Here is a 24,971-nt window from a genome sequence, read left to right on the forward strand (position 1 = left end):
GTAACCTTAACCTGATGCCCCGAGTGAGCCCCTGATGTGGTTGTAGCTTGTCCCTCATTGAGCCTACATGGGCACCCATTCTTTTCCGGGACTGGGTTAGAATCAATTATATTTGTAGAGTTGGGCAATTCTGATGGTGGACCCCTTGCCCTATCCCTACTCTTTATTTCATTCATTATTTTATCTAATCTGCTAACGAGTGGTTTTATTTGGCTTGTAATGAACATTTCCAGGTGTGTTTGCAATTCTGCTACTATTTGAGACATCCAGACTGGTGGTGCTGTGTGTTGTGGTAGCTGTTCTTTACTCCCCTCCGCCACTTGCCTACCCTTTCTATCAAGCAGAGTATCTGTTCTAGGTTTCTTGGCTTTGGGTTTTGTTATACACGGTTTCTGTTTCCTACCTCTCTGGACTGACTTCACTAAAATGTGTCCGCTCTCACCCCCCCCCCTGTTCTTGTTGTGCACACGGGATTTCGGACTCACTAGTTTCTTGTGAGCAGGGAGATGAGGTGTCTACTATTTCTATCAGTGGTTCCTGGGTTAGTATAGGGAGTTCCATGAGTGGGGTCAGAGATAGACACCTCTCCGTGCGTTCGATTTCGAATGATACTGCCCCAATCGCTTTCTGTAGCATGCGATCAATGGCAGTAGGCTGGACAATTGGGGGAGGAAGTATGCCTATCTCCTGAATGTGCCTATGTTGCACAGGGGGGGGGTTTGATTTGGTTTTAGTTGAGCAAGTTACCACTTTGCCCACCATTCTGCCTACAGGTGAACCAAGTGCCCCCCACCCTGAGCGAATACAAAAAACAATATATATGTTTTACTGCCACACCTATGTCCCCTCACCCTCTTTAGTCTAACCACTCTACGGTCTTTTATTTTTATACCCCACCCCGCCCCCAACTTGCGTTTGTGTAGTCCCGGAGTCACTGTCAGTATATCCTCTCCTTGATCAACAGTAAGTTCCCGATCCTAACTCCTGTGGTCCAGCCAAAATGGAGGTGGCCCAGCCCAGCCTTGGACAGCCCCGGACTGCCACAGACTGCCCGCCCTTTGCCCGGGCTTCGCTCGGCGCCGCCCGCGCGCGTCCGCGACGCGGAGGGAGCAGCTGGTATTTGAGCGCCTCCGGCGCACTCGGCAGGAAGTGGGCGGTGCAGGTCGCCGCTTTGCAGGCTGGGAGCTGTAGTCTCCCCTCACAGCGGCCGTGCAGAGTGACAAGCAAGGGCGGCGGAGAGACCAACAGCGTCAGGCCCCCAGCGGTGAAGGTATCCTCAGGGTAAAGGAGCGTGTCGGACCAGACACAGGCAGCGTTCAAATGAGGCCCCCGCTCCACCGAGGGAGCAGCTGGTATTTGAGCGCCTCCGGGCGCACTCGGCAGGAAGTGGGCGGTGCAGGTCGCCGCTTTGCAGGCTGGGAGCTGTAGTCTCCCCTCACAGCGGCCGTGCAGAGTGACAAGCAACGGCGGCGGAGAGACCAACAGCGTCAGGCCCCCAGCGGTGAAGGTATCCTCAGGGTAAAGGAGCATGTCGGACCAGACACAGGCAGCGTTCAAATGAGGCCCCTGCTCCACTGAGGGAGCAGCTGGTATTTGAGCGCCTCCGGGCACACTCGGCAGGAAGTGGGCGGTGCAGGTCGCCGCTTTGCAGGCTGGGAGCTGTAGTCTCCCCTCACAGCGGCCGTGCAGAGTGACAAGCAACGGCGGCGGAGAGACCAACAGCGTCAGGCCCCCAGCGGTGAAGGTATCCTCAGGGTAAAGGAGCGTGTCGGACCAGACACAGGCAGCGTTCAAATGAGGCCCCTGCTCCACCGAGGGAGCAGCTGGTATTTGAGCGCCTCCGGGCGCACTCGGCAGGAAGTGGGCGGTGCAGGTCGCCGCTTTGCAGGCTGGGAGCTGTAGTCTCCCCTCACAGCGGCCGTGCAGAGTGACAAGCAACGGCGGCGGAGAGACCAACAGCGTCAGGCCCCCAGCGGTGAAGGTATCCTCAGAGTAAAGGAGCGTGTCGGACCAGACACAGGCAGCGTTCAAATGAGGTCCCCAATCATTTTGTTGATGGGATTCGAAGTCAATTTTCTGTATTTAGTATTGTCGCCTAGTTGTTTTTGTGCTTCTTTGACATAGTCTGATGTATTTTGAATGACTATATTTCCCCCCTTATCCGCTGGTTTTATGGTTATTAGGGGATTATTTTTTAGGCTTATTATTGCTTGATTTTCCTTTCTCGTAAGATTTTCATTCTTTTTGTTGTTCCGTGTTATTTCTATCCCTTCTAGGTCTTTCATAATTGCTTCGGAGAATAGGTCGATTTTGTTGCCCGGAGTTAATTGAGGACAATTTTTGGACTTGTTCTTGAGTACTATGCTTACATACTGTGATGTTTCCATTCCAAATTCATCCAGAACTCGATTTGCCGTATAATCCTCTTCGTTCAGATCATGTGCCAAGTCAAAAAGATTTTTTACATATTGTATCTGTTCAATTGTTAAATCGGGACTTTGTGTCATTTCTCCCTCGCATGATTTTACAATCTCTGTTTTTTTGATCTTGCCAGCATGTATCTTTGTCAATTTTAATTTTCGTACATATTTATACATGTTGATTTTTGTGTTAGTGTAATTGAAATGTCTTTCAGGGCAGAATGACAGTCCTTTATTTAGCACTAAGCATTCATCTTCAGATAGTACATAATTCGAGAGGTTTACAATTAGATTCTTTTCTTCTCCTTTTTAATTTATTTCATTTATTTCTTGGATGTTCTGTTCCTCAGAGGATATTGTCTTTTTGTGTTTGGATCTTCTTGTTTTTCTGGTGCTGGGATAGACTTTGTGTTGCCTCTTCCACATCCTCTGCCTCTTCCTTGACCCCGACTTCTTGATAGGCTTTGATCTAAATTCACCAAACGCATCTCCTCTAAAAAATTGGTCTTTTTTACGGCATCTGTGTTAGCAGCTGCTTCATTTAAACTGATGTCTGATTCACTTGTTATTTCTCCTGTCCTCTTCGGTGGATTTCTTTCATAGTTTATTTTCAATGTGTCAAAGCGCTTGGCAAACGATAGAATTTTGCCTTGTTTGTAATAATTTTTGCCTCTGATGAACTTCCTATGCTTGCGCTCCTGTACTTTGTCCTCATATTTTTCCAGACGTATTTCTATTTCTTTTCTTAGCTTTGTTACTTCATCTTTATTCAGTATTCCAATCTTATTTTCAAGTCCTTTAATCAAAGCATGTGCCTCTTCCAAATCGATTTCTGCATATTTTATGAGGATTCTTAACATGTTCTTCGAGCACTCCATGTTATTTTGACCCCACTCTTCCAGCATATCCGTTCTTGTATCTGGATGTGTTGGTAATGTAAAAATACGTAAGCCTCTAGGAATTCTGTCTATTTCAAGATATTTGTTAAGGGCCATGACTTCCCAACTTTTACTGATCTCTTTTTTATATTGTTTTTAAAGTTGGAAGAAAAGATGTTTTAGCGAAGGATTTTCATCGCGCTGCTTGTCGGCTATTTCAACGGCTTCTGCGCATATATATATATAGAGAGAGAGAGAGAGACCGACCAACTGGCTTTTGTCAGTGCTTGTTTCTTGTCATTTTTATCTATTTGTTTCAGCTTCTAAATGCTGTAAAAACTGGAGCTTCCTATATCCAATGTAACAGCTCTTTACTATCCCTTTAACTTTTAACACCATTCTCTTCAGCCAGCCCCCTTTACCACCTCCCAAACTATCACCCTCCAACAGCTTTTTTCCGTTGTGTCAGGTTTCTTTGTTTTTTTTTTTAACTTTGTAGTCTTATGGTTCTTCTCTCTTGCCTGAAACTCATAGTGATATTTGTCCACTTGCTTTTTACCAATTAATAAAATGGTGACATGGGGAAGTTGAATTTTGCAAGTCTGATAAAACCCTTTTTGCATAAGTTTCAGTTCTATCAGTTATGTAGTTTTCAGGCAGCTTGAAACCTGTTTGTTAAGAACCGCGAGGATCAGTTTCTTGCATGCAGTGATTGTCAGAACAATATGTAATTAACAAAATTGAAGATGTTCAGAAAAAATCATATAGTTCGGACGTGGGTCCCGTGCTCTCCATGGCACTGGAATCAAGCTATCCTGGCTGAAGAGGGGTGAAACCCGAAACCGGTCCTAAGATGCTTGTTTCCAGTCCAGGGAGGACCTGGCTTGGCAGTTCAGGCCGGACTGTTCCCATGAGGCACAGTGTCAAGACTGATTTTCATATGGCTGGGTTCAAACTGGAACGGCATGGTGAGCAAAAAAACGATGGATTTAGGCCCAGATCTCTGTACTGGGGTGAATGTATGACATTGTTCTGCATTCTGTCCATCAACTGTTGTTTTTGCATGTCACCCCGAGTGGGAAGGGTATGCCCAGACGTGGGTCCCGTGCTCTCCATGCCACTGGAATCAGACTATCCTGGCTGAAGAGGGGTGAAACCCCGAAACCGGTCCTAGGATGCTTGTATCCAGTCCAGGGAGGACCTGGCTTGGCAGTTCGGGCTGGGCTGTTCCCATGAGGCACAGGGTCAAGTCTAATTTGCATATGGCTGGGTTCAAACTGGATCGGCATGGTGAGCAAAAAACGATGGATTTAGGCCCAGATCTCTGTACTGGGGTGAATGTTTGACATTGTTCTGCATTCTGTCCATCAACTGTTGTTTTTGCATTGAGCACTAGGGATGGTGCCACATCTTTGTAGATATTGTGCATTCCTGTTTCCCCCTCTCATGCAACAAACACAAATACTTTGGGTGCTGCGCTGCGTTGTGCGAAACGTTTGATAATCTGGGACTTAGTCTCTTTTCCTTCATGCACTAATTTCTTCTCACATGCTCATTCTCACTCATACTCACTCCCATTCACTGTTACTCACAAACAAACATACCCATATTCACTGATTCTCATTCTCACTTACTAACACACTTATACACACTCACTAACTCTGGGCCCTGGGGCAACTGCACCTACTGCACCATTGATACCCGCACTCACTATTCACTTCCCCTTCCTCTCACAACTTTCAAAAAATAACACATTCTAACACACTCATCTTCCTTCACTCACACCCTCGTACTCATTTTCCTTTATTCATGCAAACTCCCAAACGCTGATTCTCACTTTCATTCTGATTGACACTCTCAGACACACTCTTTCACTCAATCCCATTCGCTCTCAATCACTTACAAACACCCTCAAAAACACATACACATACACAAACGCATAGGGACTTGCCTTACTTAGCTGGCAACCTGAAGGCTACGTAGTAGTAGCAAAGCAGGAATCTGGTGCTGGGAGTAGGAACGAGCAAGCCATGATTCTCAATGAGGAGGCAAATGGAGCAGCAAGGGCAGGATTGAAAAGAAGAAGACCCACCTCAATATCCCTGTCAGCTTCTTGATAGGCAGGGCCTCTGGAATTATGCATCAGGGGAAGGGGAAATTATGCGGCACGGTTGACTAAATTATGCGGCAAGAAAAGGCAAATTATGAGGCGTAATGCGGTACATTTTGTGATAGTATTATTTCATTCTTTTGTCATTTTTACACTTGTGAATACTTTCTAGGCATAGTTTGCACCTCATTGGTACCAATTTAACACCTAAATATAGCAATAAGCTGCAGAAAGGTGACCAGTCAACCTTTGCAAAGGGATTTCCGCTACACAGAAATACATGTCATTGTGTTTTTAGTAAACTTTGATCCGTTTGAGCTAGAAACAAACATTTTTTGTTAAAATCTGGAGATTATAAAGCAGGTTATGGATTTTGTGGCAAATGCAGCAAAAGCATAACTAAGTGAAAAGCGCCGCACAATCACATATTTCTGGTGGCCCTGTTGATAGGACTGGAAGCACAAGCATATAAGGAACTTGGATAATACTGCATATCAGTTGGGTGTGCAAGCGGGGCCATGAAGATGTTGAACAGTGTCGGGCTGAGGGAAGAGCCCTGGGGAACGCCGCAGATGATCTCGGAGGCTTCGAATCGGAAAGGGGGGAGGCGGACGCTCTGGGTTCTGCCAGAGAGGAAGGAGGTGGTCCATTCCAGAGCCTTGTTTCGGATCCCTATGGCGTGGAGGCGTGTGCGTAGTGTGCGGTGGCAGATGGTGTCGAAGGTGGCGAAAAGTTCCAGGAGGATGAGGGACGCGGTCTCACCGTTGTCCAGCAGGGTCCTGATGTCGTTGGTGGCGGCAATGAGGGCATTCTCAGTGCTGTGGTTGCTGCGGAACCCTGACTGGGAAGGGTCCAGGATTCTGTTTTCTTCAAGGTATCTGGTTAGCTGTCTGTTGACGATCTTCTCGATTACCTTGGCCGGGAACGGAAGCAGGGAGATGGGGCGGAAGTTCTTGAGCTCTCTTGGGTCCTCCTTGGGTTTCTTGAGTAGGGCGTTGATCTCGGCGTGTTTCCAGCTCTCTGGGAAGGTCGCGATCTCGAGCGAGAGATTGATGACATTGCGCAGATGGAGTGCGATGGAGCTGCTGGCTTTGTTGAAGATGTGGTGCGGGAAAGGGTCTGAAGGGGAGCCGGAGTGGATTGTGCTCATGGTCTTGATGGTGTCATCGAGGCTTACATTGGCCCATGCTAGCAGGGGGTCATGGTCGATGTTGTGCGTAGAGTCTGTTGTGTTGATGTCTGTTGGTTCTATCTGGGTGTTGAAGCTGTCATGGATGTCTACCATCTTGCGGTAGAAAAAAGCGGCGAGGGAGTCGCACAGGGCTTGCTACGGCAGGATGTCGTTGGTGTTGGAGCTGGGGTTGGAAAGTTCCTTCACGATATTGAAGAGCTCCTTGCTATTGTGTGCATTGTTGTCGAGGCGGTCTTTGAAGAAGGTCCTCTTGACAGTCCTGATGAGGTGATGGTGGTTGCGGGTGGCCTCCTTGTGGGCTGCGTGTCTGTCCGGAGTCTGCTCACTGTGCCATTTCTTCTTTAGTTTCCGGCAGCCTCGCTTGGAGGCTAGGAGTTCTTGGGTGAACCAGCTCGCCCTCTTGCTGGTGTCTCTGTAGGAGGGTTTCTTCAGCGGGCGAGGGTGTTGGTGCAGTCGTCGATCCAGCATCTGAGGTTGTGGGCAGCATCGTCGGTGTTGTAGAGTTCGGTGGGTGGGCTGAGAGCAAGGTTTGCGTGTAGTTGGTCTTCTGTGATTTTGCTCCAGCAGCGGCGGGGGACTGTTGGGTGCGGTGGTGTGTGGTGGGTTTCTGGAAGGTGAAGTGGATGCAGCGGTGGTCAGTCTAGGGGAGTTCGGTGGTGTGGCTGATGGAGAAGTGGGAGCTTGAGGAGATGACGGGGTCGAGCGTGTGGCCGGCGGAGTGGGTAGGCGTTGTGATGAGTTGCTTCAGTCTGAGGTTGGCGAGGTTATTGATCAGGGTGGTGGAGTTCAGAATGGCACTGTCATTTGACAGCATCTGGCACTTCTCCCACCAAAGCTTTCTGCCACCGCTACAGGGATTTCCCCAGATTGCTCTGCCCTCGTGTGTTCTACCTCTTGATTATCTTGATGGTACCTGTTCCAAATCCAAAACACATTCACATTTCAAATGATTCAAATAGGCAAGTGTAGTCCCATGGGTTAACACGACTAGTTCAGAGACATTGTCCACATGACTCTCCTCCTTTCAGAGTCCACCTGTTTTAAAGCTCAAACTTGGTGCTCAGAGACAAGAGTTCAAATTTTATGTTTTTTCCTTCCTTTTTTCTGCTCAGGCTGCATCTTTCCTTCCCAAGTGCTACAGTGGAGTTTTTGATTCAAGTACATTGCCCATAGGTAGTCACCTGGACCTCAGCACTATCTATTAACCCTGGGCGTAGGACTACGCTACGCTCGTGTAGTTTGCGTGGTTTGCGCAACTACACGCTCCGTGAATTGCACGTAGCACAGTGCAAAAATTCGTAGCGCAGCGGGCATTTTTTGCTTGCTTGCGGTCCTCAACGTCAAGTTGGCGACCACGAGCGAGCAAAATAACATCCCGGCGAGACTTTTTCCTCGTTTGTGATCAGCAACATCAAGTTGCCGATCGCGAGCAAGGAAAAAAAATCTCCCTGCGAGATTCTCAACGTAAGAAGGTCAGGTTTCTCATTGCGAGTGGTCGCGTTTGCTCGCGACCGCTCGCGATGAGAAACTACCAGTCCGCGGTGAGAAAGCTGCCGCTAGAGTACAAATCTACTCGAATGGCAGAAAATGACTGCTTGAACTGTGCAAGATGTGGTTTGCAATGATTGCACAGTGCGGACATGCATCAGGCACTGTGCAATCAGTGCGAACAGCATTCTGCACAGTGCACTACGCAGTTCGTAGTGCGAAGTGCACTTCGCGTAGCTACGCGTAGGGCTACTACGCAAACTGCACCCCGGGTCACTATCTATCCTGCCCTATGTCCCGCTTGTCTCTCTCTTTCCATGTTGCTGCCTTCTCTCCTGTTCCACTGTCACCCTCTCTTTTAATTTTTATCATCTTGCCCATTTCCACCCCATACATTTCACCTTTGTCTCGCTTCTTATTTATCATTGTCTTCTTGTCTCAGACTGATCATCCCTGCCATTTTTAAATTTCCTCATTACTAATGTAGACTAAAACACATACCAAAATGACATCAAAGCAATGAACATCAAGAAGACGTTCACATCAAATTGCACTCTGGGATGGAAGAGGGTGTGCCATTGAGAGGGGATAAGAAGACAGGATAAATAGATATCTGCACCATAAGTACATAATTGCAGCGCAACCTCAAAAAAAATCATCATTTAAAAAGGGTAAAGTCTGCTCTGTATTAAGAAGCTTATTTCGGTGCCTATTTTAGTCAGGAGAGGAAGTTGGTTATTCCTCTGGAGAACATTTAAATGTTGTATTTTCAATAGAGAAATATCGGCTCTTTTGCATACAGAGAGAGTGGAGCTCTGCCACAAATAGACCTCATTATATTGTGGAGCTGAAAATACTCCTGTGCAGCACAGATGCAATCAAGTGCCTGTGTACATAGTGCTTAACCCATGCACAGATAGAGTGAAGACTGTATCCCAAATAGGTAATTTCTTTCATTGAGTTGGAGCTGAGTTCCTGCATACAGAGTACTGTGAACCTGGGCGGACAGCTCAAGTACTATGGAGGCAGCTCAAATGTATAGGGGCAGATAATTCCAGACTTTGGGCACAAGGAAGGTGAAAGCCGGCCCTCTTTCTTTTTATGTGGGGATGTGTGCGAGCAGGATTCTGACTGAGTGGAAGCGTCTGGTGTGTGTGTTGTGTGTGTTTTGTGTGGATTAGTGAATGGGAGGGCCAGCGGAGGTCTTTGTTGGGCAGGGTGATGTGAACACGGGGAAAAGCCTAAGTGTGAGTCTGGCCACTGGGTATAGTTTGAAGTCGTCTAGCAGTTAGACAGTGATTCCGACAGAGTGCGTTGCCATAGTCCAGCTTGCTGGTGATGAGGGCCTGGGTGACCATTTTGCATGTGCTGACTGGAAGCCATTTGAAGATTATACTGAGCATTTTGAGGGTGTGGAAGCAGGAGGCAGTGATTACGTTGACCAGAGAAAACTTTGCACCATATTTCACACATTCCTTTTGCTCCCTTCATAAGAAATCTATCATTCTATATGTCACTGGGCAGTGCTGTTTTTGGATGGTGCTGATACCAAACTCCAAAGTAACAGTTTTGTCACAAGCACTGGGGTGGAGTGAAGGTGCTGCACATGTGACAGATTTGCTTAGCAGCTATGTTTCATAATTGTAAAAGGTGATCTAGTCAATTTTGAAATTGTGTTTCATATGGAACATCAAATGAAAACCCTTCACACACTGAAGGAGTTTGATGTTTTATATATCTACTTCCCTGGCTTGATTGAAGCAGGCAAACTTCAAAGTGAGTAGATAGAGGAGTAAAGCATAAAGCTTGTGAGGGCAGGTCAACTTCAAGGGTGCAATAAGAGGGATTTCTTGCAGGATCCTCTGTTAGTGCATGTGCGCTAATCGTTAATGTATGGCTTGGTGGCACCACAAACAAAGGGAAGGACTCCAATCATGGTGCCCTCAGTAGACAAAAGTTCTGCGTACTCCCCTATACTGCTAGTTATACCTTTCATATTCCTGTGAGAAAGGAGCAGGCATCTGTTCAGGCGAAGGAACATGAGATCCACACTGGCTGAGGGTGCAGGTGTTGTACACTGGCTTGAGGTACTGGAGCCCATCGAAAGGACTGCAGCAGGGTTATGGGCGTGCACACACCTTCCCACACGGATAGGTCTACTCACAGGTCTCCTTCTGGCTACATCAATCGAATCCTGCAATGCTCATAATAACAAGAATAAATGTCATTTTTACATGGCTTCAGCTCCTTCCCTAATATGGATGCCAACACTACTTCCCTTGATTTATTTCTGCTGCAGCATGCGCACATTTAAATCTGTGCATATTTGGCTAACCTTCATTCATTTGGAGAGAAACAAACAGTGACTGAGTGCAAGTTTGGGTTAGGGGTGTGTGTTTTTAAGAGAAAATTAATTTAAAGCTTACAAAATGGGAACAGGATGCATATTTTTAATTTACAAAATAGCTTAATTTCTCTCACAGCAGTGTTTAGCCATTTTAAAGATGTATTGCAGGGCCAAAAACTGAAAGAAAATTCCTCAACCGTTTGAACACTATATTAGATGACAGGAAACTCCACATTAAAGAAGATACTCAGCCTCATCATGATCTCTGCTCCACACAGATGGGTACAATGGAGATTACTGAGACGTCATTATATCTTCATGTGAAAATGCATGTATTACATGTTTTGGCGCACAAAAAGCAGTGGCATTATACCCACATATTTTAAGCTAACTTGAAATATGGAAAATATTTCATAGTTATGTGTGAAATACAGATTTTGTCGCCACTGTGCAAAGGTTTTGCATTGCCCAGGCTACTAGGATTATGCAGCTTGAAGGACCAAGAGTATCTAAATTATATTACCAAAAATGCAAATTATGTGACACTTTATCTGGTGGGTTTTTTTTCATCCGTTTGAGTTGGAAACAAAAATTTGGGATAAATCTGCATATTTTGGAAATTATGTGGCAACATCCGATACTCGCAGGTCTAGTGGACACTCCCTGAGCTCTAGCAGTGCTCGGTGTCTCAGAGGAATGGATTGGCGAAGACAAAAGATCTGACTTTAATGTGCTACTGCAGGAAAGAAGAGGCATGGACATATGCCTTTTCCATGCGTTAGTGCATTAAACCCGGATCTATTGGCTTTCCAAATGTGTATTCTAATACTGTCCCGGCCACCAGGATGCAAATTGGTAGCCCCAAAACACTGTTTAGTACTGCCCCCCCCCCCGCCTACACACACCCGACCCTGCTCTGTGGTAGCTTTATAGAAATACAGAGGATGCTTGAGTGAAAACTAACTTGTTGTATCCCTGATTTCCCTCCTCTTTGTCCTTTATTAGTGTCCTGTTCTCTGATCCTCAGCCTGTCTCTGTGATGTCATCTAGAGTTCTATCTGTGTATGTTTAAGTGTACTTGTCAGTTACCTTTGAGGCTGAGCAGCAGGGCAGCTGCTCCCGATCGGGCCTTTACCTTAACCTTTACTGGAACCTGGATTACTACCCTTTATATATGCTGTACCTGATTACTTGATTACCAAGAATAAACATACGTCCTGGCACAGCATTTAAGGAGTCATCCTTATTTTATTGGATGTTATATAACTCTCAAATAGATAGGACTTTTTTGTTTGCTCTACACATTTCCTTATCAGCTGCTCCGCATAGTGAAGGTTTGTTTCTACAGGGGCTGGGCAGGGTTACAGTATGAAATGTCCTTGCCTAAACTGCATTTCCCATTTTCAGTTTTTCCCTCCCATTTCCTCTCATTCCCTTATTTCCTGTCTCCCTTTCCATGCAGGGTTTGAAGTTTATCAGTGGCAGATCAAGCACCGTGCATACTATTACTTCAAATTGTTATCAATGTATGGCAAGCTAGACAAAGTTGTTTGTGTTGGAGTCTAAACTGGTAGAAGGGAGCCACTAATTTGTGTATTGTGAGATATTTTGAAATTTGCTACCATAACATTTCATTCACCTGCATGTCCAGCCACTTTAGCCATAAAACAACAGCATCTCTGAATGAGTAAATACCAATCGACACAAATAATGCTAGGGATATTAAAAGCACATTTTATCTAACAAAAATCACAAGGTCTAGGCAAAAGTGTGAAATGTTTCTGTGCTTATACTAGACAGCAGCTCATCTGAAAGCACAAATATCACTGTAGGGCTGGCACTGACCTCATCATTGGGCGGTCAGTGGTCTGGCAGGGGTTGCAGAGGAAATGACCTCTGCCACCCTAATGGACCACAGGCCACCCTCAGGGTCTAAACCAGGCCCTAAGTCTAGCATCTGAGCATGTGTACATACATACAGTCAGATAATGTAAAAGACAGAGAAAGAGCAGTTTATTTAACATATTTTAGATCATAAAGAATCCTGTGCAGTATGATGGCCGAGTGGCACTGTGACACTCAATTGCAAGTGGGAACCCATTTGCACAAACCTTCTAGTATGTCAGAACAGTGTGAAAATCCCGATTTCAAGTACAGAAAGCAGCACATCACAGCCCTAAAGGTAAGCTGAGATGTGTAGAACTTGATAGAGCGTCATGTTACTCTGAATTTGTAGGGGTGCATTATAATCACTGGTAGTCCGCACCCATATATTTAGTGGGATTTTATTAACGTATAGCCTAGAAATGTAGTACTAAAAGAAGTATATATTAGTGCGAATAGAAATGTAATCAAGTCATTCACGAAGTTCAATGAAATGTCTGAATTGAAAGTGTATGTTAGATAATGCATAACAAATTAGTCCACGTATAATGTGATGTGTTAGGATTTAAACGTGCACCATATTAAAGTCCACACGTGTATGTTGCTTATTCATGTATGCAATTTAATGAATATCAATGCTTATAGTATGATTCTAGAAATGTGTGTTTAAAATGTGTAAAGGCCTGAGCGCATATACGTTTAAGAGAAAGGCCTATTCGTTTCTTATGTTAGTTGAATATAGTAGGCCGAAAACTGTTTCCCTTGAAAAGGCTCTGAGGGTTTGTGAGATTCAGCAGATCTCAGAAAGTGGAAAGTTTCCCGTTCCCATGTTTCTGTTGCAGGTCCAAGGATACCTAGAGGGTCATTGGTGCGGGGGTCCTGTTGCAGACATTAGGATGCGCCCGCCACACTGGCATATAAAATGCTTTTCCCGGTAGGCAATCGGGCGGATTGCCTACTGGCGGAAAACTGGCGGACGGTCTTCCCGTCCACCGGGGTCCTCCCCGCCATGGTAATGTGGCGGCGGGATATTAGCAGTGGGTGGAGGTTTTTGACGTGCAGATCGCCACGCCATACGGGCGGTGGCGATCTGCCCGTTATCCTAATGGACCCCCTAGTTCGTTAGGAAGACTAACCCTTTGTTTTAGGAGTTAGGATGGTATAAGAAGCCAACATAGAAGTTTACTGGAATGCAGGGATGATACTTTCAGCGGAGAAGGTGTCTGGGACCCAAGGTCAAGTTAACCGTCTTTGGATGGAGTACAAGTTTCAGTGGAAAAGTACCGGAGGAAGACCTGGATGTAGAGGTGTGACGGAGGGCGTGTTCTATGATTTTGGGATTTTGAATTAGGGCCAGTGCCCCGTGGGTTGAGCAGTTGAGGATCAGATGGGAAGCTAGAAGGAGCATCTTAGAACGAGCTCCGTACTGAGCAAAGTGAGTGTACTTCTAAGGAAGTCTTCACTTCTGACACCTTTTTACTCTCTTGACGGGGGAAAATGCTAAGTAGGGATGTCACCTTAGAGATAGAGTAGGGATAGACTAATCGATTTTTCTTTTTAGGTTGATGACTTCTAATATAGAGATTGGGGCAGTTAATGGTTGCCTAATGCTTCTGGAGCTAACTATTGTTCTTATTCTGAGTCGGATGAGACTCCTGCGTAGGATATTTTTTGTATTAGTGCCCATTTATTTCCTTAACCTCATGATGAGGTGCTCGTATGTGCAATTATTTTTGGCTTTGTAATAAACCCCTAAAATTTGAAATTGGGAGTCAATGATCCTTTAGAGTTTAAAATTTGCTCTATATAATTATGTGTTAAAATTGGATTTTCTCCCCTTTACGCTATTTAGCAGATAAAAAGATCCTGGCGACCAGAGAGGAGTCTTGGTGATGGTAAGACAGAGAAGAATCCGGCTTTACCAGTTGGTAGCAGAGGGTGGTTATCTCTGATAGTAAGGGGAGATCTAGATCAAGATAAGAGATTACAGAGGTCCATAGAATTCGAGCGATGGTGACCTATTGGATTGTAAGCGGCAGACGGCGGCAGCTGATGAAAACCGGCGGAGAGTAGCGGTGCGGCGAAAGCAGCAGTTCGTGGTAGAGTGAGTATGAACAGGGCGATGTGTTTTGTAGATTGCGGTGTTGATTTGATTGTGTGATGTCTTGCGGAGTTGGAATGAGAGTTGAGTGATTGTGAGATCAGGCAGTGAGCGTGCGTAGCCCGGGGATTCTTAGGCTCGACGAGTAGTCTGAGAAGTTGTGGTGTAGAAGACACCCAGGGTAGAATTTGTTGACCATTGAGATGGGAGTTGTAAGACGTCATCGATTACCCAGACTGAGATAGGGGGAGCGAATGTGTGAGTGCGTGAGTTACCGATGCTGGTCGTGGATTGCTGTATGTGGAATCGCGAGCGTTTGAAACCTATCAGTTGAGGCAATTGTCCGTTTGTTTCATGGACAGACAGTTGCCTGTTGAGGTCAACAATTTTGAGAGACTATCTGGTCGTTTCGTGGACAGACAGTCAGAGAAGTGATTGTCCGGTCGTTTCGTGGAAAAATAATTACTTCAGAGTGAGAATGAGACGAATGCAAGAGTGAAAAGTGAATTGTGAAGGAGGGGAACTCCTGCGAGCGGAGGAAGGGTGACATCAGAAGGTGCCGCGCTGGGATAGGTCGGTTAGTGTGAGTTGCGCTTATATTATCAGATTGACATCAGGAAGTGAACACAAATATTGTGCGCGAACAAACAATTAGGTCATCATGAAATGTTTTAAAGTTTTTCGAGAATTGTGTAGAGGTGACAGACATGTGGTTACTCGGGGAGGAGAAGAAGCTCCTCCCGAGGATATTATATGGCAAAGAATGTTTGAATGCATACTATAATTTGGCTTGAAAATTGGCATAAAATGACTCAAGGAGAGGAAGAATTGACTTTTCCACGTTATGGTACTTTCAGGTTAGATGTGTTGTACCAGTTGAAATCTGTGATGTCTTCCTTGCGACCTTTGCCTAGAACGACACAGTTTGAGGCACTACACACATGGATCAGAGCAGCGTATGATAGGAAAAGGGTTAAAACTCAGGAAAGGGTGAAGAAGTCGATCAGGGCATTCCAAGATGCGAGGTGGGATGCACTAGAGAAGAGGTGGAGAGTGGAAACAATTGAGGCGGACAGATCGTACCCGCTACTAGAAAAAACAAAAGATGCGAAGGCAAAGAGTGTAGAAAGGATGATAGTGATACGGATGACAGCTTGGTAGAGAGGTTGTTGACGGAAACAAACCTCCGTTTAATCCAGATTCTTAGGAAGGAAAGTCGACCCCAGTAGAAGGGACTAGTAGATTACAGACTCAGTCGAATGTGAGAGTAGTAGGGAAAACTTCAACAGGAACAGAGGACATGAGAACGCAGTCTCCAGCAGGTACAGATGTAGCGGGAGGTGTGAGGTTACCGGATGCTTTAACAGTGCCAGTTACCCTTGGATCCATAGTATCGGTCTGTGACTCAGATCAAGCGAAAATTGGCAGTCTAGCACAGTCAACTGCAGGAGAAAGAATCATTACCGAAGAGACTGGCACAGTGAGCGAAATGGAACAGGGTCCGAGACCTTTAGAATGGAGTACGCCATTGCCATATACCACAGATTCCTCTAGAGGACGGGTGGATGCAAGATTGGCGAGACCAAAGTCTTTGGCCGAGTTAAGATCAGATCTGAGAATGTGGGTACCACCTGCGAGGAATCAGAATGGTAGAATGACAGGGAATGGTGAGCAAGATGAGTCAGGAAACAGACCAGTTTCTAGGAACATGACAGAAGAGAGTAGGTCTCGAGATCAGAGCTCCGAGAACGATGGATGCAATTGAGCAGTTTGTCGAGAACCATTGAGAGGTGCCATGAGGGCAAGGATGTTAGATGTAGTGAGGTTGAAAGCAGAAGTTGATGAAATAATTAATGGAAATTTGCCTTTGGACAGGATAGAAATTTATGAACAAGATGAGCTGCTTTTTGTAGCCAAAGATGTGACTCGCAAGGCAAGAACTGCACACGAGAAGCTGACTGATTTGGCCACGAAATACGAGGTGGAGCTGTCTAAAACAAAGTCACTGCAAGGGAGCCATAGGTTGCAGTATAGTGATCAAGAACTGAAAGAAAAGAGGATCATAGGACTGAGGACACACATCAGAGATTTGATTGTAGGGATGCGCGCATGGATCATGCTTGACAAATGGGAGGAAAGGTTGTCTAAGAAAAAGAGTTCTACAAAGACTGTAGGAGAGACGCCGCCTCCAGGTGGAGGGATGCTACGGGTAGAGAATTACCCTTTACAAGAGGTACAAAATGGAGGGTAAGTGCATGTGCCTTGGAGTAGGGGTGATTTGGCTGCATTTCCGAATGATTTTCCTCGGCTGAGGGAAAAGCCTATAGAATGGTACAATCAATATTTTAAAAAACAAGAGTGACCAATATGTCCTTGTGAACTGGGTATTTGCAAGAAGCAAGAAAGAATGTTCACAAGGAACACATTTCATACAACATTATCAATAGATCAAGCCAAAATTACTTGCAGTTGGTTAGGTCAAAATAACGTTCAAACTATTTTTAAGAAAAGAACCTTAAGTATGTTAGCTCACGGCAAGAATTAATTACCTTATATGATAAATGTAATTTAATACACAAATCAAGCCCAGGAGAAAGATATTTTTTACTTCAGCCGAAGTAAATATAATTTATTTCTTATTCATCAATTGCACAGGTTAAATTTTATTATTGCACTACAGGCACAACATAGTGAGAAGGTGAAAAGGTGAGTCCCAGTGAGGTGATATTAGCCTAAAAAGTGAAATGCATGCGCATTTGTGAGGAAGAAGTTGCCGCTGAACCAGGAAGAGGGAGCCCCGGGACGCCGCACCTCAGGTAAGGCATTTTCTTACTTTTAAATACTTTAAGTTATTTTAAAATGAGGGCCGGCGGGAGGCGGGTGGCGGGCAGCTCTGCTCCACCGTGGCATGTGCGTAGCGCTACCTGCTACGCCTACTTCATGGACCACGAAGCAGGCAGCGCTACATACACTCCGCGGGCGGAGCGGAGCACTACGCCCACCCTTACAAAGATTGACCTTTCCAACGTTTGGGTTTGAGGCACCGACTCATGAAACGATAATTCTTCGTCTTGAACTTTTGCAACATGTTTTAGAGATTCTTGGAGCTGATTTTATTTTGGACTAAAAGTGAACTTTGTTGTAAATAAAAGTCTATAAAGAAGATAACCTAGGCCCGAGTGGAAGAAGAATACATTTAGGGACTTTCCGCAGAGAAGACGAAAGAGGGCTAGGGAAGTCTTTTTGTGGACTGTGTAAATAAGGAACTGAAATTGCAAATGGGATGTTGATCAAACTGGTTAGCAAGCGACGTTTGGAGGAGAAAAGAGACTCTTAAGTGGTTGCTGCTGAAGCTAAGTATTTTTGAGTACTTTGCGAGATAATGGATGCTGGAGATACCCATCGTAGGTCTAAATTAGTTATAGGTACACTTGTAGGTGGAGTGATAGTTTCTATAATCATAGTAGTTGTGATTTTGTATGTTGTCCCACATGAGCAGGCAGCGGAGGTATGGGGAACACCTACACCTACCACTCCTAGCCAGAAGGAGGTCACCATAGCAGCTGAAAAAGCTTTACTAATCGAAGAGAGTCGTAGATTTCACAAAGAATTTTCTAAAGGTGATTTTCTAAGCCAGGCTGCTATATGAGTATGTGGATGCGATGGATGCGAAAGACTGCTATGTGTGTATGCAGTTACCAGCTTCAGTGGACGAGGGTATTAGATATCACCATCTTCCACTGACGTATGGAATTTCATGTAGTCTGTTGCTTAGCATATTTTATGAAAGAGGTCAGTTTGAGTATTTCTTTTCCAATTACGATGCAGTGCTTCCTGAGGTTCCAGCTTACAAGCATTTGAACAAATATGACTATTACAAGTCAGAAGATAGGCTTAGAAAGTATTTCATACCATCTTTGGAATTAGATACAGCATATGCTCACCGACATAACTTGACATGCTCATTGTCAGATGTAGAGAAGAAGTTTGTAGATCAGGTAGAAGATAGATATATAAAACTAACACAGACACGAGACACAGGAGATAGTCCAGTAGATTGAACCGAAGAGGAAAGATCTCACAGAGCTAAAGGGAGTTATGGTCCTATAGCATTGGACAAGGAGCAGAGGGGAAATCTGTGTGTGAGACGTTATCAGACCTATTATGAAAAGGTCCCAGTGGGACAGAGTACATGTGATCATGTTTTCACCATGGAAGACTCTGCTAAGAATTTTCTGCAAGGCTCTGTACAAGTGATAATACCAAGTTTGGGAGTAATTCAGAATGATGTGAAGATCAGACGATTGGCTACTGTGGTTGATGAGTTGTCGATGAATACAGCAAAGTCACTGCTACTAGTGGATGGAGAGATGTTGTCGATAAGGACAATGGTATTGCAGAACCGCCTTGCTTTAGATGTTTTATTGGCAAAAGAGGGCGGAGTCTGTAAATTATTGAAGGTTCAGGAATGTTGCAGCATATTCCAGATAACAGCAAAGATCTGGAGAAATATATAAGTAACAAAACTGCAATCCATCATGAGATAGAGGATTTGACTGAAGAGGGTGTTTGGGAAAAGGTTGGTAAAGGATTTAGTCAGATGGAAAGTTGGGTTGCCAATTTTGGAAAAGGGATCCTTGGCTTTGTATTGAGACCTCTCATCATCGTTGTGGTTTGTGTGGTTTGCTTCTGGGGATTTGTCAGAGACTATAAGTGGTATAAAGGAAACAGAGTTGGGAGAGCCCTTAGAGAGATTTATACGAGATTGGCCAGACTGCAAGACAGGCACTATCAGAATCTTAAGAATATGGAGAGACTCCGACGGGGGAGAATGGCAACAAGTTCTGTGTAGGTCGGTTCTTTCTCCAAGGGAATTGTGAAATGGTGTGATAACACTAGTCATCAAAGGGGAAAACTGAAAGAGCGCCATGGTATTCTGAATTTGTAGGGGTGCATTATAATCACTGGTAGTCCGCACCATATATTTAGTGGGATTTTATTAACGTGTGGCCTAGAAATTTTGATTATGTGTTGAAATTGGATTTTCTCCCCTTTACACTATTTAGCAGATAAAAAGATCCTGGCGACGATAGAGGATTCTTGGTGATGGTAAGACAGATAAGAATACAGCTTTATCAAACTCATTTCCTCTTCAAGGTAACCCAGCACTAAAACACTTGTGCCCTTATTTGGACATTGGTGGGTTGTGATACTTTCTGTCAGGGCTGTGGAGGAATGGAGGGTTTGCAAAAAAAAATGTCCTTAATATGCTGGGAGTTTTCTTCCAGCTTGAGGATCAGGTCTCTGGTTTTTTTCTGTTCAGGACCTCCGGGGGATCCCGAATGGTAAATAACACATTACAGTTTCTCCTCAAAATGGGGGGGGGGGGTGGCATGCGGTATTTTAATCGTCAGACCATTGTCATTCAGCTGAATCATCTACTTTTTTAGGTCTCGCACAGGCAGCGCATACGCTGACTCTACAAGACATCAAGTAATCTGTATGTGTTGGCAAGCGGCCGGTAGTTTCTCCGGCCACTTGCCATTTAGTGAATGTTGGCACAGTTCCTGTTAGCTGGCTTTTTACTGATTCTTGATGTCAAACTGACTTCCGTTTAATCCAGAAGCAGCGGTTAATAACTACAGTTTTCGTCTGCCAGATCGCACTTTTTTTGTTGCGCCTGACGTAAACATGGCATCGGTGCATGCGCAAGGCTGGGTCAGGAGCCGGTGTGTGCGAGGGGTGGGTAGCGCATGCTGCTTGTTTGGATAAATCATCCCGGCTTACAGCAAAAGAAGAAAACGGATTTCAGTAGATGTGGCAGTCGCCATGAGCAAACCCTGACCTCTATACTTGAACCACAAGATATATATATATTTTTTTTACATACAGCTTAACGTTATGTTTTTTTTTTTAACAGCAGACACTTGTCATGAAAATAAGCACACTGGACCATGCATTGCTGACTTACATTGGGTTCCAGATGGCTAACTACATTTGATCCCATTACTCAACCGCCCCGTCGTGCCCGGGCCACGAACTGAGACTGACAAAGCCTCAGAGCGGGGTCAGCTTCCTGACAAGACATTACTCTAATGTACAGTAGTAAAAGTGGGCTGGGCTATATTTAGAGGCAGGTCCAAGCCGGTGACGGGCCGACCCAATGTCCCTTCGCGGCAGCACAGCCCTGCTCTCCGGCTGCTGCTATGGGCAGGTCCTTGATGCATTAAAAGGCAATGGGGCGGAAAAACAAAATAAGACAATAAAGGAAACTTGCCATCAGCCGCAAGGCGGGAAACTGCACAAAGACCACAGGCTGGACAAGTCTGGGATTTTATTTCCAACGTGCATGGCCTTAGAACTTTCAGCTTCTGTGAGTGGATTGGGAGGATTTAAAGAACTGGGAAAGGATTACCTATGGTGTACGGCTGATGCTCTTTTGAAGTCAGGTGAGTCGAATAATGTATCCCTCTAGGGCGTAGCAAGGCCAATGACTCTAAACTATTATTGTAAAGCAATTGTGACCCCGCTGCTGGCGGAACAACAGTGCACTCATGAGCTTGCATCGGCGCAGTTTGCTGCAGTGTGCGTCTATGGCTGCTGCTTGGTATTCCCACGCTGCACTTGTTGTCGACTATATTCAGATAAAAAAGGAGTCTTTCACAATTGCACGTCTTCCCTGCAGGTGTGCTGATGACTCACCCTCTACCCTGCGCAGTCAGAAACCACGTGCCCAACACCAACAGATAGCACTACAAAATTGCACACCTTTCAAAGGTGCTGCAAAACATGAGCTAGACTCCATAACGTTGTACTGGTGCCAAGCTATTTTACGCCATCACCTACTCCAACTAGACGAGCAACAGTCACATTTGCACCTATCGACCGGTTCAAAATGGCAATTTTTACACCAGTTGGCTGCTTCAAAGATCAGGGGAAATTGCTTTGTACCTGTGCAAGGTTTAGGTGCCCTTGTAACACAAAGTCGTTTTTACAGGTAATAAATGATGCATTTGCAATCGAGAGCATGCCTACAGACAAATTGAGCTAAAAAGAAAATTGTTTTGAAAGTGACTTGTTGATACAGAATTCCCATATGCCATTACGTTGGTTACAAAGTTCAGTGTGTGTCAGATAATGCAACTACCCTACTTTCAAGTTCAAAGGTGAAAGATATTTTAGTTTTGAAGTACATGGGCTTCTGTAAAAAAGATAAACAAAAGTTTTCAGTTTTGGAATGCAAACAAAGGGTTATCAGTCTGCTCTATTTGTAGCCAATCACATGGGGTCGCAAATAGGGACCTATCTAGTTACTATTCATTACACAGGTAGTTCTATGGCCACCTCAACTAGATATTTTGCGATGCAATCGCCTTGCAAAATTAAAGAGTACTCGCAAAAAGTTGGTTCACAATTTAGTCCCACTTTTTGCAACCATTTTTATGATACATCTTGGCCTACGTGCATCACATAAGAACATGTGACCATACATATTATTTAAAGGTGTACTAAGCAAGGGGACAGGGGCCTGGATGTAACGTGCTAATGGACTCCAAAGGGTGTGAAAAGTTGCTTCTAGTGGTGAGTGCAGAACACAACTGGTGCTAGACAGGCATCAAGAAAACAGCCATACTGTTTCCCTGAATGTGCAGAGTTATCTTATAAAAAGGCATTGCCATTTACAATGCCAATAGCTCAAAAACTCGCAGTTGCGAGACCTATCGCATTGTAAATGCTTGTTTCGCTAGAGGCTCCACCAACAGAGGCATGACATTTCAGAACTCTAAATAGGGAATGCAAACCAGGAGTTTGGCAAACAGAATACACTTCCAGGTTTTTGCAAAGTACCCTGTCCTCCACACTCCACATAAGGCCTGAGCATGCAGATGTGCCATATGTTTAGATGTATTTATAGAAAAATACAAATAGGCACACGTGCATACAGGCAATACCGAGATACACACTGATGTGTGCACACACACACACACCACACATTTGGATACATATTGACACAAGTGGATACTAAATAGATACAAGGATGTATTTCTGGCTTCGTGGCTGTATACAGGGATGAAGAGATGGTTGATGGCTCTGGGTGTATAACATAAACGGGAGACAGATGGATAGATGTTGTTGCATAGCTAGAGGTATGAACTTATGGGTGGATGAATGAATACTTGGCTTTGGTTGTGAGTTGATAGATGAATGAGTGGGTTTGTGTGGATGAATTTGTGCTTGAGTGAGGATGGACGATAGGTCGATAGTTGTGGGTAGATGTGCAGATGACTGCTATTGGATGAAAGTACTAATAGATTTGTGCATTGCCTGATATGTGTGTGGAGAAGAATAGATGGACAGAGGGCTTTTGGTGGATAGAGTAATGCATTTATGTGGGTAGAAGGATGCATGGCTGTAGCTACACAAAGTAAGGGAGTCGTTTCCATATACGACGACCTGCTAATGAACAATACATGTGCTATGAAAAAGAACATCAAATCAGCTTTTATGTTGGGCTTGACAAACCCAAGCTTACTAGGGGCTAACTGCTTGGGCTGTCAACTATGTCATGTACACTGTTGCTGCTCTTACTAAATTGGTGATAGGCTGACATACCAGAGAATATCTTACTATTTCCACATCTACCAACATTTGCGCATTTCAACCGGGTAACTTCGGTGACAGACTGGCACAACATTTCCTTCTATTACTCAATAGACTCGTGCTCAGTTGAACAAACTCGGGAGGATGTCAGGCAGAGTTGTAAGTCCATGATTCGAACCCCTTCCCGAGCTCCCGCAGCAGAGGCTTTACACACCGAAGAAAAAGGCGACTTTACTGACATGTTTGACGAGCGGCCCAGGTGACACTAAAATCTCAATGGATACCGCTGTTCCCGTGCAAAGGCAAAATGACGGTTTAAGAATGGGACTCGTGACAGCTAGGGATATCCCCTCCGTTCAAACTTTCAGACACCCAGATGATTTATAAAAAAAGAGGATTTGCTTCTTATGTGTGTTGCTAATTGGATCCCTTTCAGCACTTCTGAAGCGCATGTAATGCTTGGTATGAGGTGGAGGATGAGAGCACTATGGACAGACGCCTCCCACCGCGCCTTGCTCTGCCGCTTGCTTTACCTCTGCCCTAAAGGCAGAATGCCCATTGAGGCTCCGTGCTCATTCGATCAATGGCTGCTCTGCTGTTAATGCCAAAGAGTGTAACATTTGGAGAGAAATCTTACCAGCCTCATAGTTTAGTTAGGTGGCCAGAGTCTAAGTTGGACTTCCATCAAACCCCATTTTATATGCGCCTCAGCACACGCTGCCACAGCCAGATGGTAGCGAAGGGAATTTCGATAAGAAATACCTTCTTTCTCATCTATCCCTTTAGGAAGACTCACCATTGCTTCCGCTACTAAAAGAGTGTGTTCCAAAGGCAGTGTCTTCTAAATGCCTGGTATGGTTATGTTGTGTTTCTTCCTGCCTGTGCAAGAGGCTGTGCCACTTAAACTGGCCTCTAAATCGTTATTTGATATTGTTTAGTTTCTTTCCACTGATGTACAGCAGGAGGAAAGCCTCTGTGGAGAAGTTATAAGGACCACTTCCCAGCCTGAGAAGCTGGGTCGGGCGCGTGGGAGGTAGGTGGGTGGTGGTGGGGGTAAGGCGGATTGAGGAGATGGCTCCTAATAAATGATTGAAACTCTAGGGCACTGTGGGTTGTCGGAGAGCTCGTTGATTCTCATAGTGATTCTCACAGTGATTTCTGGAAGTCAATCTAGCTGTTCGGCATTTACCAATTTACAAATGTATCACCTGTTTAGTGAATGCCGTCGATGCTTTCTGATCTCGATGAGTCTAATTCAAAAGCACTTGAAGCCACTCAACGACAGCATTGTGCGCTATATAACATAATAACAATCAATTTCACCTGAAGCTGGTGAGAGTGCTTCGTACCACATCGCAGGACAGAAGAGTCAAAGCGCTATGATCTTTACAATACTTGGGAGATGGAGTCTAGCCACAGCAAACTGGCCCAGGCACAGCAGTGACACCTAGTGGCATGTTGTGATATGATTACGTTGTTTGCCTTTGTTATTGGGGACAGATGGGGAAGTACAGGGGCAAGGAAATGCCCGTGGACTTGGAGATCCCTTTCAGGATGAAATATTTGGGGGCATATTAACAAGCCAGGCGATTAAATTATCGCCGCTTTAGCAGCAGAAAACTGCTGCTAAAACGGCGATAATTTTATCGCCTGGCTTGTTAATATGCCCCCTAGTTCCTTAGTAAAACTCTGCCAAAATAAAGCTGAAGGTAAAGAAGTGTTGAATGGCTCCTATTGCAGCATATCTTTTATTTCAGCGGGACAGAACAACTGGCAATTCTCAACAAGCATTGGTCACGCGGCAGTAAAAGTAACGCCGCGCGGCCGTAAAAGCGAAAATCATCGCGATCGCTCTGAAAGCGAAAGTGATCGCGATGACGCGCTAAAGCACAGTTTTCAAAGTGCTGCTGGCGGCCGGCTGAGCGCGTGCACGATCGCGTGAACGCCAGC

The 24,971-nt window shown here is 45.0% G+C and overlaps 1 long non-coding RNA gene across 1 annotated transcript in view; it reads right to left on the reverse strand.

Annotated features, from left to right (window-relative positions):
• The window catches only part of LOC146798892 (uncharacterized), a 148,586-nt gene that overhangs the window by 18,940 nt on the left and 104,675 nt on the right, over positions 1-24,971 (reverse strand). The window lies entirely within an intron of this gene.

The sequence above is a fragment of the Triturus cristatus genome, chromosome 9 (assembly GCF_964204655.1).
Source record: "Triturus cristatus chromosome 9, aTriCri1.1, whole genome shotgun sequence".
NCBI classification, from domain to species: Eukaryota; Metazoa; Chordata; class Amphibia; order Caudata; family Salamandridae; genus Triturus; species Triturus cristatus.